Source organism: Cololabis saira, chromosome 14, assembly GCF_033807715.1.
Source record: "Cololabis saira isolate AMF1-May2022 chromosome 14, fColSai1.1, whole genome shotgun sequence".
NCBI classification, from domain to species: Eukaryota; Metazoa; Chordata; class Actinopteri; order Beloniformes; family Belonidae; genus Cololabis; species Cololabis saira.
In genome coordinates, this window is record NC_084600.1 from 41,718,632 (window position 1) to 41,733,272 (window position 14,641).

The window sequence follows — 14,641 nt, forward strand, 5'->3', positions numbered from 1 at the left end:
GAAATAAAAACGGTCCAAATCATCCCCCCTGAAATAAAATAATACCGCTATTTCAACATTTAGAGTCATCACCAGAAAAATAACATATTTGACAATTTTCACCTGTTTCAAGTAAATTTTCACTTGAAATAAGTAGAAAAATCTGCCAGTGGGACAAGATTTATCTTCTCATTACAAGCAAAAAAAATCAGATTGTTCTACTTATTTCAAGTGAAAATCTACTTGAAACAGGTGAAAATTGTTGTTTTTTCCAGTGATAAACCGTCAAAAAATTCCCCACGGACAATTTCAAAACGTACGAAAAAACGCACGAAAAAACGCACGAAAAAATGTACGAAAAAACGCACGAAAAAACGCACAAAAAAATGCACAAAAAACACACGAAAAACGCACGAAAAAAGCACGAAAAACGCAAAAACGCACGAAGATTGATGAGTCTTGTTTTAAGTGTAATGCATTTTTTTTTTTACTAAAATGAGACATTTTAACTAGAAATAGGACAAATATTATTGTTAAGATTTTGAGTTTTTGCAGTGATCCATTTTATATTGTTGTGTTTTGATGTATTTGATGTAAGTCCAGTGGATATTTAAAGCTTACAGAAGGCTGCATTTAACTGCTGCTACTGTATGTCATTCCTGCAGTATTTCTGCAGCTGTTTTGGTCACTGCTATTATTTGTAATATATTATATTATTTGTAATCAGCACAAATTATCTGTCCCCATATGATAAAATCCCCCATCCCCCCTGATTTTTTTTTTTTACAACTTGAGTACTGGCCATGGGCTAAAACATCACGGCGCATTTGAGTCACACAAACACACAAAAACAGGAACGTGTCTGGAAGCAAAGCAGAACAATATCAGCCTCGGAAGCACAGCTGTGCCTGCTGCGGGAGAAAATGATGCCCCTGACGTTGCCCCTAATGCCCCTAATGCCCCCGCCCTGCAACAGCAGCAGATACACCTGAACACGCCCGACGGGCGACGCGTGACCTTGGCCGAGGTCGGCGAGGAAGAAGCCACGGCGATTAACACCTGCGACATCGCTGCCATCAGAAGAACGTCGTTAGCAGAGAGCACTTGTGAACGCATTTGTAATCACTTATCCTGTTGTGAGTGCAGTCATCAGGAGGTCATTCCTAATGAAGAGAAATGGTAAGTAATATTAATCAGGCGTTTTAAAGAAAATCCAATGTTCTTTGATGAGACTAGGGCGAGATGCCGAAAGGGGAACGGGGGAATTACCATACCATTGAAAAAAATCGATTTTCCGATTCTAAATCGATTCTCATATTAATTCCTAAAAATCGATTGGTATATTTAAAGATCAATTTTTTTTTTCATCATTACATTAAAACTTTTGATATTTTTTTGTTCATGCCCAAAAAAGGAATGTTTTGTTTGACACAAGAATATCTTGTGGCACCAGATATTCTTGTGCCATGTTTTTACATTTAAAGGTATGAAAACATTAAAGTTTTCAGTTATAATTGTATAAATTGTCTATATTTATTTGCTTTATATACTGTCTTGGGGTTAAATTTGCATAAAATGCTAAAAACCTGGTTTATTCTGGTGTAAGGTTGGACATTTTAGCATGGGAGTCAAAGGAGTTTGAGCCCCAAGTGGCTGGTCGGTGAAACTGCAGTTTTTTGTTACTTCCTGGTTGGCGTATACCTAGGGCTGGGCGATATGGACCAAAAGTCATATCTCGATATTTTCTAGCTGAATGGCGATACTCGATATATATCGATATTTTTTCTGTGCCATAATTGGGGTTTCCTCCAAAGCATTATAGCATAGCATCTCTGTTAGCATCTCTGTTAGCATTTCTGTTAGCTTCATTTTTTTCTGAGGCAAACCCTTAAAAAAAACAGTCAGTTTTAATACAAAGCCTCGTGCCAAATGTCACACAGGTACCTTTATTAACAGAGGTCTGCACAATATCAAAATGAATTGAATAAAATAAAACAAATTTCCCTTTCCTGCATAACAATTAAATTAAAATACACTGTGCAATTAATACAATGTAGACAGTAACAGGCAGACTTTTCCACTGAGGTTGACAGTTGTGCAAATAACAAAACATTTGTGCAAATCTCAAATAAAACATTCAAGTCAATTTGTAACAAAATAAGCTATATCAAAATCATATTTTTTTTATTTTTAAATCTATATAAACGATATTGTCTCGTACCATATCGCGTTTGAAAATATATCGATATATATTAAAATCTCGATATATCGCCCAGCCCTACGTATAACCACATTAAAATCAAAGAAGTATTACATTCTTGAATACTAATGTCTTCACACAAAGGTCTGGGCATTTTTAAGGTCAGTATGGAACCAGGAACCAGGATGGTGGACGACAGGCTGCCTACTATCAAAGCCAGGGATGGTTTTGAAAGTGCTATTTTCTATTGATATATGAAGGAGCCTTGAGTTTGGTCGAACGAAGCGTCAAGAGATTAAAGAGGAACTGCAGCCAGACATTTCTTAAGTGAAGGCGACACTATGGATGGATTTGTGATTCCGCAGGGTTCCCGAGAGAAACGAGCAGTTTGTGACAGATTTAATATGCAAAGTTGCAAAATGAATGTCAAGTAAGGTTTCAGCCGCCCGGCGCCATCTGCCAACACGCCGAGGTGGAGGATGTTATAGTTAAAAGTTTTTGTTTTTTGGAAAGACCATGTGTGCCAACACACATGGTCAAATTAAAAGTTAAGCATCCACCTGTTGATCACCATAAACTGGAGAATATTTCCAAACTTCCAGTGAATTGTGAAGAAGCAGTAAAACACAGATGAAGAGAAACGACCTCAAACCCACGGCGCCGTTGTCTGAAAGCTGCGTCTCAGCTGTAAAAAAGATGCAAAACTTAGTGTTAGTGTAGACGTGATTCAAAGTGTTGACTTTTGTTACTAACGAACAACGACGTGGGAATTACTCATAGAAGATATCGCTCCGTTTTCACACATTTGGAAACTCTTACTTCACAAAAACCAAGGTGATGATGGGAAAAATTACCAACTCTGACTTTACGAGCATTGGTTTATTGTCATGGTGAGTACATCTATCTTCCCCGTGCGCCACAGGGGCCTCAACACATGATTGTACAAAAGAGAATTAAAATATGAAGCTGTAAAATACGAGGAGTCCAATTCGGTGGCACAAGAAGCAGTTTCCAGCATCTGCATCGGAATATGCTCCCAAACATAAACTGAGAAATTAATTTGAGTCATAAATTGTTATGTATATGGGCTGAATCAGTTGTTGGCAATGTATGTTTCAGTTGATGACAGTTTTTCTGCGCTGGCACCGGCGCTGCATTGAAAATCAAACAGTGTACGGCTGTCAAATCTTTGGCCAAGACACACTGGACGACAGCAGATTTGATAAAAACCCAAACCAATCCACAAGACAATCTGACATACGGGCTGCTCATCTCCCGCTTTGCTAAATCAACACAGATTGGACTAATGTGTCGCCATAATCCTCACAACATTCAAAAACTGCAGCAAAAGTATGGGGCTCATAATTCACAAATGCACACGCCGATCCACAAATGCACAGGACAAGATCCACAAATGCACAGAACAATTCACACGTGCGTAGGACAAGATTCACAAATGTATTTTTGATGCACACACAAATATAACCTGATTTACAAAAGTTTTTTTGTCTGTGACTTTTGAAACTCCCCTGCCGGGCTGGGGATCGATTCAAATGTCAAGAATCGATTCGATTCCAATTTTTAACATTCAGATCGATTGTCAAGATTTGATTTAATCCGATTTGATTCCAATATTGATTTAGGTTAGTGTTATTAAAACTGTTTTTTGAGCTGTTGCATGAATTATATGACTGATATGAAGAGATCCAGGGCAGAAAACAGGCCTTCTTTTTTCCCACATTCCGTTTAAATTTTTTTCCTTTTTCGGCCTATTTCCGTTTTTAAATTTTGAGAATTTGGTTTTTAGCATTTTATGCAAATGTAACCCCAGGACAGTATATAAAGTAATGAAATATAGACAATTTATACAATTATAACTGCAAACTTTAATGTCTTCATACCTTTAAACATATATAAAGGCAAAAACATGGCACAAGTTATTCTCGTGTCCAACAAAACATTCCTTATTTGGGCATAAACAAAAAAATACCAAATGTTGTAAATGTAATGATGAAAAAAAATCGATCTAGACATACAAATCAATTTTTAGGAATTAATATGAGAATCGATTTAGAATCAGAAAATCTATTTTTTCAACACAGGCCTAGTCCCCTGACGGGACTCAATGCAGTTCAAACCGCAGGTGTATCCGCCCCTTTAATCTGATTGGTTTACGAGTAAATCGCCCCCCCACGTGCGGTGCGCTCATATGATTGGTTGCAACAAAGGAAGATATCTGATTGGTTGCAGATCCTTTCGTGTTATAAAAACGTGATTTGTGGATTGAGTCACGTCAGGGGAATCTCATGCCCCGTTTACACGTAACACGCGTTTTGGCCGTTAGTTTACATGAAAATGAAGCTCAAAGTCTCCAAAAACCATAATTCCTGAAAACTCCGGCCAAAGTGGAGAATTGCAAAAACTCCGTCTTCACGTTTGCTTGTAAACAGAGAGAAACGGACATTTAGGCTTCAGGACGTCACATTATGCGACAGAAATGTCACCAGTGTCATGTGTGCGACCTGTGTTTACAATTTCTTTGGCCACGTGTCATTTGTTTTTTTTTTTTTCCAGTTATGTGGAAACGTGGCCTCAAAAGTTACACGCAAATGCAGTTATAATTGTATAAATTGTCTATATTTCATTACGTTATATACTGTCTTGGAGTTACATTTGCATAAAATGCTAAAAACCAAATTCTCAAAAATTAAAAACCGAAATAGGCCGAAAATGGAAAAAATTAAAACGGAATGTGGGAAAAAATAAAATCGATTTCACACGGCCTCTGTTTGTTTTAATAACACTAACCCAAATCATTATTGGAATCGATTCTGAATCGAATCGATTCTTGACATTTGAATAGATCCCCAGCCCTACAGGGGAGTTTCAAAATTCACACACAAATGCAACGCAGCTCACAGACAAAAAAACTTAAATCAGGTTATATTTGTGCGTGCATCAAAAATACATTTGTGTATCTTGTCCTACGCACGTGCATATCGGTCTGTGCTAGGGCTGGGCGATTTTGGACAAAAATAAAATCCCGATTTTTTTTCTCTGAAAACCCGATTTTCGATTTCGATTTTTTTGGTAAAACTACAAAAGACAATGGAATAAATTGTTTCAAATATTTTATCTTTATTTTTAAAGAAAAATAGCAAACAAATTTCCCTATTGGGAATGAAGTGCAATTGAAAGATCCTGTAAATCCTCCTTGAGTTTAGTAAAGTGACAACATTTACAATTTTCTTGACCAAACAAAGATGACTAGACGAGCTCTGTCTGTAATGCAGCTGCAAAAAAAAGGAACATCGATTTTCCGATTTTCCTTTTCTTAACATCGTCTTGATTAATAAATCCTATTTAGATTTAAAATCGATTAATCGCACAGCCCTAGTCTGTGCATTTTTTAATCTTGTCCTGTGCGTTTGTGGATCGGTGTGTGCATTTGTGAATGATGAGACTGTTCTAGCCCCATGCAGAATAACCACTTGCCAGTGTGTGGAAAGTTGCCACTCTTTGATTTCCACTAGCAAACTCAGGTTTGTCTCGGCGCGATCGGTCCGCAGCAACCTGTTCCCAGCCCACCGCAGATGGATTATCTGCTGAAATGCAGTGGGTGGCGGGGAGTGGGAGGTGGCGCGAGAGGCGAGGTGCTGAAGGATGCCGTGGGTGGATTCATTACAGTAAACTGCAGAAGCAAGTTACTAATCAATGCTGAGGTGTGATTTTTTTTCTTTTTTTTCTTTCCTCATTTTGTTTTTGAGGTTTTCTGCAGCGATTTTGCGTAGGAGTTTGTGAGCATGTGTTGCAGCGGAGAGCAGAGGGCCACTTAAGGCCACTGCATAATAACAAGGTTTCTGTTGGGCATAAAAAAAAAATGCTTAAACCCAACTGACACACACACAGATCGAGAGGGGCCCCCTCGTTACTCATGCATGACCAGTCCATAATACACTTCTCCGCTTTCACTCACCGTTGGCCGGACAACAGAATTACTGAGAAAGGGATTGGGGCAGGCAGGATTTGCCAAGACTGTGGGAACAGCCAGATTCTTTCTTACGCCACAAAGGATGGAGGAAGAGCAGATTAACTTTCTCATTCTGATCTACAAACATGCAGGAGTGGTGAAAATATTATTCGGGATTGCATCGCCGTCTATTTCTGACTCTGATACAGCAGAAAAATACTTTTCCGCTCGAGTTCCAGGCAAAAAGATTGGCGACGGAAAAAGAACTCGGTTGAAATGAACACAAAAGATAAGATTTAGTGGCGTATCAAAGTAAGGAAATGATGCAAATGTCTGCACCTGCAAGTCATAAACTGTGCATTAATCAGCCCACAAGTGTGTGAGGTTGTACATGCGTGTTTCCGTGTGTGTGTGTGTGTGTGTGTGTGTAGTACCCAGCTCTCGGCCGAACATCGATCAGTCTGGCTCCCTACAAAGCAGATGTGAGCAGACAACTAATGGAAGAGCTAGCCTCAATTAGCCCACTGACTGATGGGAAATGTGATTTCATTTAGTTGTCACTACAGAGACTGTAAACAAGTCATGTTTCCCCTTCAGGAGACGAGGAAGCCGCCGCCGCGCGGCGCGCGCCGCAGAGGGAGAGCAGCAGTCGGGTGCATGCGCCGATCCTCGCAGCGACTCGTGCATCCAAACACACTTCACTGAACGCTGTGAAAATGTGATGAAGCCTTTTCTTTAAGTTAAAAAGCGTCTCCGCCACCTGCGGGCTGCACGATTACGTTAATCGTGTGCTATTGTTTCCCTCAAAACTGCTCGCTGAGCACAAACACCTACAAAAACGTTCACCTGCGGCCGAAAACTGCTAAGATTTCAAACTAGTGTTGTTTTTGTTGTCAGCGTGTTTCCATTTTAGTTTTAGTCTAGTCTTTGGGTCAAGCTATCATTTTAGTTTTTATTAGTTTTAGTCACGTTCATTCTCCTTTTAGTCGTGTCAAGTTTCAGTCGACTAAAAGTCTGAGCATTTTAGTCTTTTTTTAGTCAGAATTGTCCAGGACCATTTTTACGGAAGAGTATTAGGACCAGACAGGAGAAAAATATTTGAGAGGGGAAGATTTTTTTTTATTTTGCATTTTGAGAAAAAAGTCGAAATGTCGAGAAAAAAGTCGAAATGCAGAGAAAAAAGTCGAAATGCCGAGATTAATGTTGAAATACAATTTCAAGAATAAAGTCGAAATTTCGCAGTTTTTCTCAACATTTCAACTTTATTCACGAAATTTTGACTTTTTTCTCGAAATTGTACTTCAACATTAATCTTTTTTCTCGAAGTGCATAATGAAATAAAAATCTTCCTCCTTTAAAATATTATTTTTATTTTTCTCCTGCCTGGCCCTAAAACTCTTCTGCACATTTGAGTCTAGTTTTAGTCAAAGATTGTATTTATCCAAACCCATTTTACAATTCAAACAAGGTTATCTTATTATTATATTATTGTTACCTTATAGACTCAAGAATACATTCATTCCAGATACAGAAGACTCTGATTTGAGTTTACAACATATTTATTTTTCCGCATTTCTCCCCATCTTTTTCTTTTTCCACGACACATTGGGTTTTCTTTTCCACGTCTATGTAGGAAAGTGTATCCAAAGATGGTTCTTCTTCTTCTTCTCCAGCCCTAGAGCAGATCCCCGTGTTTCTCTATGTAACTTTGTTTTTAATTTACGTTAACTAGAGCTCTGCGTTAACGGCATCAGCCTCTAACTCTGCAGCTGCAACTTCTGGATCTGATTCCTGCTGCAGCGACTGGGATTGAGGACTAACGTCACCCAGCAGAACTAAACCAGAGAAACTACTGAAAACATGGACATTAAACCAGAGAAACTACTGAAAACATGGACATTAAACCAGAGAAACTAGTGAAAACATGGACATTAAACCAGAGAAACTACTAAAAACATGGACATTAAACCAGAGAAACTACTGAAAACATGGACATTAAACCAGAGAAACTACTGAAAACATGGACATTAAACCAGAGAAACTACTGAAAACATGGACATTAAACCAGAGAAACTACTGAAAACATGGACATTAAACCAGAGAAACTACTGAAAACATGGACATTAAGGATCTTTGGTAGAACATTTCGTCTCGTTTTGGTCAACGAAAATAAAGACACATTTTAGCAGAGTTTTTATTTTGTAATCTACATTTTAGTCTCGTTTTTATTCCTCTACGATATTGCATTATATATTTAATTCTCGTTATCGTCACATGACCAGCATTTTTGTTGCGTCTCGTCTCGTTTTCCTCAGGTGATAAAGCATTTAGTCGTAATTTCATTGACGAAAGCAACTTTAATTCAAACCGGGACAGGAAGTCTCTTTGTGAATCTCAACCGTCAGAACCTACACAAGTGGATTCCACATGAAAGCGTCTGCAGCGTCTGGAGCGTCTGCAGCAGATTCCTGCAGCGTTTAACACTGATCGGCTCCAAGGTTGAAATCTGGTGCCAAATATTGTGTAGGTTCTGTTGTTGCTGCCAAACCGGCTCTGACCCGTTAGAACCCGGACACAAGGACGTCAGGGACGTCCTGCAGCGTCCCGCTGTGTCCTGTGGTGTCTGGCGTCGGCGCTGGCCGATGGTCTCCGGGGAAACGCTCGTGCTGCCACGTCCTCAGCAGTGCAATCACTCCGGGTCCTGGTGGGTCCTGGCAGGTCCTGGCGGGTCCTGTTGGGTCCTGGCAAGTCCTGGCGGGTCCTGGCGGGTCCTGGCAGGTCCTAGCGGGTCCTGGCAGGTCCTGGAAGGGTCTTGGCGGGTCCTGGCGAGTCCTGGCGGGTCCTGGCGGGTCCTGGCCGGTCCTGGCAGGTCAGGCCTGGCGGGTCCTGGCGGGTCCTGGGAGGTCCTGGCAGGTCCTGGCCGGTCCTGGCGAGTCCTGGCAGGTCCTGGAAGGTCCTGGCGGGTCCTGGCAGGTCCTGGCAGGTCCTGGCCGGTCCTGGCCGGTCCTGGCCGGTCCTGGCCGGTCCTGGCCGGTCCTGGCGGGTCCTGGCGGGTCCTAGCGGGTCCTGGCCGGTCCTGGCAGGTCCTGGCGGGTCCTGGCCGGTCCTGGCCGGTCCTGGCGGGTCCTGGCGGGTCCTGGTGGGTCCTGGTAAGTCCTGGTAAGTCCTGGTGGGTCCTGGCGGGTCCTGGCGGGTCCTGTCGGGTCTTGACGGGTCCTGGCGGGTCCTGGCCGGTCCTGGCCGGTCCTGGCGGGTCCTGGCGGGTCCTGGTGGGTCCTGGTAAGTCCTGGTGGGTCCTGGCGGGTCCTGGCGGGTCTTGACGGGTCCTGGCGGGTCCTGGCGGGTCCTGGCCGGTCCTGGCCGGTCCTGGCCGGTCCTGGCCGGTCCTAGCGGGTCCTGGCGGGTCCTGGCGGGTCCTAGCGGGTCCTGGCGGGTCCTGGCGGGTCCTGGCGGGTCCTGGCGGGTCCTGGCGGGTCCTGGCGGGTCCTGGTAAGTCCTGGTGGGTCCTGGCGGGTCCTGGCGGGTCTTGACGGGTCCTGGCGGGTCCTGGCCGGTCCTGGCCGGTCCTGGCGGGTCCTGGCGGGTCCTGGTGGGTCCTGGTAAGTCCTGGTGGGTCCTGGCGGGTCCTGGCGGGTCTTGACGGGTCCTGGCGGGTCCTGGCCGGTCCTGGCCGGTCCTGGCCGGTCCTGGCCGGTCCTGGCCGGTCCTAGCGGGTCCTGGCGGGTCCTAGCGGGTCCTGGCGGGTCCTGGCGGGTCCTGGCGGGTCCTGGCGGGTCCTGGCGGGTCCTGGCGGGTCCGTCCTGGCGGGTCCGTCCTGGCGGGTCCTGTTGGGTCCTGGCCGGTCCTGGCCGGTCCTGGCGGGTCCGTCCTGGCAGGTCTTGGCGGGTCCTGGCGGGTCCTGGCGGGTCCTGGCGGGTCCTGGCGGGTCCTGGAAGGGTCCTGGCGGGTCCTGGCGGGTCCTGGCGGGTCCTGGCGGGTCCTGGCGGGTCCTGGCGGGTCCTGGCGGGTCTTGGCGGGTCTTGGCGGGTCTTGGCCGGTCCTGGCCGGTCCTGGAGGGTCCTGGCCGGTCCTGGAGGGTCCTGGCCGGTCCTGGAAGGTCCTGGCCGGTCCTGGAAGGTCCTGGCGGGTCCTGGCGGGTCCTGGCGGGTCCTGGAAGGTCCTGGCGGGTCCTGGCGGGTCCTGGCAGGTCCTGGCCGGTCCTGGCAGGTCCTGGAAGGTCCTGGCGGGTCCTGGCGGGTCCTGGCAGGTCCTGGCCGGTCCTGGCAGGTCCTGGCAGGTCCTGGCGGGTCCTGGCAGGTCCTGGCAGGTCCTGGCGGGTCCTGGCGGGTCCTGGCGGGTCCTGGAAGGTCCTGGCGGGTCCTGGAAGGTCCTGGAAGGTCCTGGAAGGTCCTGGCCGGTCCTGGCAGGTCCTGGCAGGTCCTGGCGGGTCCTGGCGGGTCCTGGCAGGTCCTGGCCGGTCCTGGCGGGTCCTGGCGGGTCCTGGCAGGTCCTGGCAGGTCCTGGCAGGTCCTGGCCGGTCCTGGCGGGTCCTGGCGGGTCCTGGCAGGTCCTGGCAGGTCCTGGCAGGTCCTGAAAGGTCCTGGCAGGTCCTGGGAGGTCCTGGGAGCCGGTCAGAGCCTCACCGTCCCTCAGCCAGCCTCCGTGCTTCATATAAACCCAGATATTTGTGCCGGTCAGTCACATCGTGTTCTCAACCATCTGCTGCCAGAGAATTACACTCAGCAATAATTACAGTAATGTTGCACGATTTCTCTTCAGCACAGCCGTATTATTTATCATTAAAAGCATTACATTTTGCAACGCGGTAATCCAACATAGAGCTAATTTAATGATGCGATGCTACAATATTGATCCGGCCATGTCAGACATGCGGCTCAAGCCTTCCAGTTAATGCAAATCGCTCATCAAGCTCTTTTGCTGCATCATTTTTCAGACTTTATGTAAAGTCCAGACCTACTTTTTACAAAAAAACTCCTTTAATTTTACAATTGACATTAAAGCTTAAAAACGGACTAGTGGTTCATTAAAATGCTGTTAACAATGTGATTATAGAACAGCTTCTCTTAACCCTTGTACTGTCTTTGGGTCAAAATGACCCAATTCTTCTATCCTGCTTTCCTCCTGCCATGCTCTCTCCTTCCTTCAAACTTTCCTCTTTTCCTCCTTTTTTACCCTCCTTTACTCCTTTTTCTTCCTACCTCCCTTTTGTCATTCGTTCCTTTATTACCTTCTTTGCTTTTCCTTCCTTCCTTATTTCCATCTTTTCTCCCTTCCTTCCATCTTTTCTCCCTTCCTTACTCCCTTTCCTACTTCCTTCCTCCTTTCCTTATTTTCTCCTTTATCCCTTCCACCTTTTCTCCCTTCTTTCCATCTTTTCTTCCTTCCTTACTCCCTTTCCTACTTCCTTTATTACCTTCTTTGCTTTTCCTTCCTTATTTCCTTATTTTCTCCATTCCTTCCTTCTTCTCTCCCTTCTTTCTTTCATTTTCTCCATTCTTTCTTTCCTTTTCTCCATTCTTTCCTTCCTTTTCTCCATTCTTTCCTTCCTTTCTCCCTTCCTTCCATCTTTTCTCCCTTCCTTACTCCCTTTCCTACTTCCTTTGCTTTTCCTTCCTTCTTTCCTTATTTTCTCCATGCCTTCCTTCTTCCCTCCCTTCTTTATTTCCTTTTCTCCATTCTTTCTTTCCTTCCTGTCTCCCTTCCTTCCATCTTTTCTCCCATCCTTACTCCCTTTCCTACTTCCTTCCATCTTTTCTCCCTTCTTTCCTCCCTTCCATCTTTTCTTCCTTCCTTACTACCTTTCCTGCTTTCTTCCTTCTTTCCTTCTTTTCTCCTTTCTCCTTTCCTTCCATCTTTCCTTCATTCCTTCTCTTCTCCGTTCCTCCTCCCCTGACCCAAACGCAGCACAAGGGTTAAGCTACAGGACAGAAACTTCCATCCTGCAGTGTAGAAACTATTGTCTTCTCTCCTAACACACACAGCTGTGCAAGAACCCACTCTACTTTTAGCAAATAAATATGGGATTTAATTCAGAACATATGAGGTATGGACCTCCGGTTTTGTGTCTGTCGGCCCAAATCAGCAGCAACAAGCGATGATGCCAGCCGAATGTCACAGCTCTGTTGACTGGCTGAACCACTTCTCCACACCGGTTCACTCCCAATCATCTTAATCTGCAACAGGTGAACATTCATCCAGATAACTGTTCAGGCTGATTGCTTTACCCACCATGTCTATGCTGATCCCATTATGGAAATGCATTTTATATGCCCCCCTTACAAATATACAGAACCAAGAATATACTCACTCAGACACGGAAATGTTTACGGAGCAGCTCGTCTGGCAGACGCTGCACATCAACTACCACTCACATAGACCTGTGTTGAAAAAAATCGATTTTCCGATTGTAAATCGATTCTCATATTAATTCCTAAAAATTAGGGCTGGGCGATATGGACAAAAGTCATATCTGGATATTTTCTAGCTGAATGGCGATACTCGATATATATCGATATTTTTTCTGTGCCATAATTGGGTTTTCCCCCAAAGCATTGTAGCATAGCATCTCTGTTAGCATCTCTGTTAGTTTCATTTTTTTCTGAGGCAAACCCTTAAAAAAACAGTCAGTTTTAATACAGAGCCTCGTGCCAAATGTCACACAGGTTCCTTTATTAACAGAGGTCTGCACAATATCAAAATGTATAAAACAAATGAAATAAAAATAAACTGCCTGCATATATAGAATAAAAATGCTTCTTCAATAAAATAAAACAAATACCCCTTTCCTGCATAACAATTAATTTAAAATACACTGTGCAATTAATACAATTTAGACAGTAACAGGCAGACTTTTCCACTGAGGTTGACAGTTGTGCAAATAACAAAACATTTGTTCAAATCTCAAATGAAACATTCAAGTCAATTTGTCACAAAATAAGCTATGTCAAAATAATAATAATTATTTTTTTTTTTTTAAATCGATATAAACGATATTGTCTCGTACCATATCGCGTTTGAAAATATATCGATATATATTAAAATCTCGATATATCGCCCAGCCCTACTAAAAATCAATTCATATGTCTAAAGATCGATTTTTTTTTTCATCATTACATTACAACTTTTGGTATTTTTTTTGTTTATGCCCCAAACAGGAATGTTTTGTTTGACACAAGAATAACTGGTGCTATGTTTTTGCCTTTAAATATGTTTAAAAGGTATGAAAACATTAAGGTTTACAGTTATAATTGCACAAATTGTCTATATTTCTTTGCTTTATATACTGTTTTGGGGTTACATTTGCAAAAAACAATGTTTCTGAAAGCAATTATATCAACATTCTGGGAGCTGATTGGTCCTTACAGCATCATTAGCTGCAATACTTGCTGTTGAATCTCTATATAATACTAGTATTCATATGTTGCATAACTACAGTCATATAATTCATGCAACAGCTGAAAAAACAGTTATAATAACACTAACCCAAATCAATATGGGAATCAAATCGAATCAAAGCGTTATAATCGATTCTGAATCTTAAGAATCTGAATTGATTCTTGACATTTGAATGGATCCCCAGCCCGGCATTCACATGCATGAAGCTCGTATGCAGTTGAACTGATCTCAATCAGAGCTGAGATCTCACTTCATCCAGAGATAGAGAAAGAGGAAGAGCATGAAGGGCAGAAAGGAAGAAACAAAAAGAAGGCAGTGTGCAAGTGCGACAGTTTCATCACTGCAGCGCGGGTGCATTCTGATGGAAACGGTGGGACTGTATGTAGCGCTCTGGAGAGAGGAAATTATATGTCATGGTCGATAAAGCAAGCCCTTCATATATTTTCAGACAGTATCCTTGTGGCTTAGATCATTGTTCTGGGGATGTAGAACACACGTTATGATGATATCGCCCTCTTTTTAGCCATTAAGTTTCTCTGCAGAGGATTAAGCTACTTTAAGGATTGAGTTTCCCAAGTTTCACTCGTATATATTTCACCTCGAAGTGCTTGTCTCTTATATAGCACATTTTCAACCTTGCAAAGCACTTGGCGATATGTTTCTCACCTAAACAGCACTTTTTATTGTGCTTAAATGCACTCTATATACGGCGTGTGGAGCTTTAGCTCTGCAGTCACACGACAGTGAAAATATCCAGGAGTTGAGTATCTTCCCTTGGATGCCAGTGTTTCTGCTGATGCGCTGACCAGCTCTCGTGGCATTAGTGGAGACCTTCTAACTCGGGGTTCGTCAACCCGCGGCTCTTTAGCGCCGCCCTAGTGGCTCCTGGAGCTTTTTCATAAATGGTTAAAAATGGAAATAGATGGGGGAGGGAAATGTATTTTTAGTTTTTATATGGTTTCTGTAGGAGGACAAACATTACACACACATTCTTAACGTTTTCCAATACTGTAAAAATTAGTGATGCACCGAAATGAAAATTTGTGGCCGAAACCGAAACCGAAAATAATAATAAACACTTGGCCGAATACCGAACA

The 14,641-nt window shown here is 43.5% G+C and overlaps 1 protein-coding gene across 1 annotated transcript in view; it reads right to left on the bottom strand.

Annotated features, from left to right (window-relative positions):
• cadm2a (cell adhesion molecule 2a) overlaps window positions 1-14,641 on the bottom strand; it is a 462,577-nt gene that overhangs the window by 413,779 nt on the left and 34,157 nt on the right.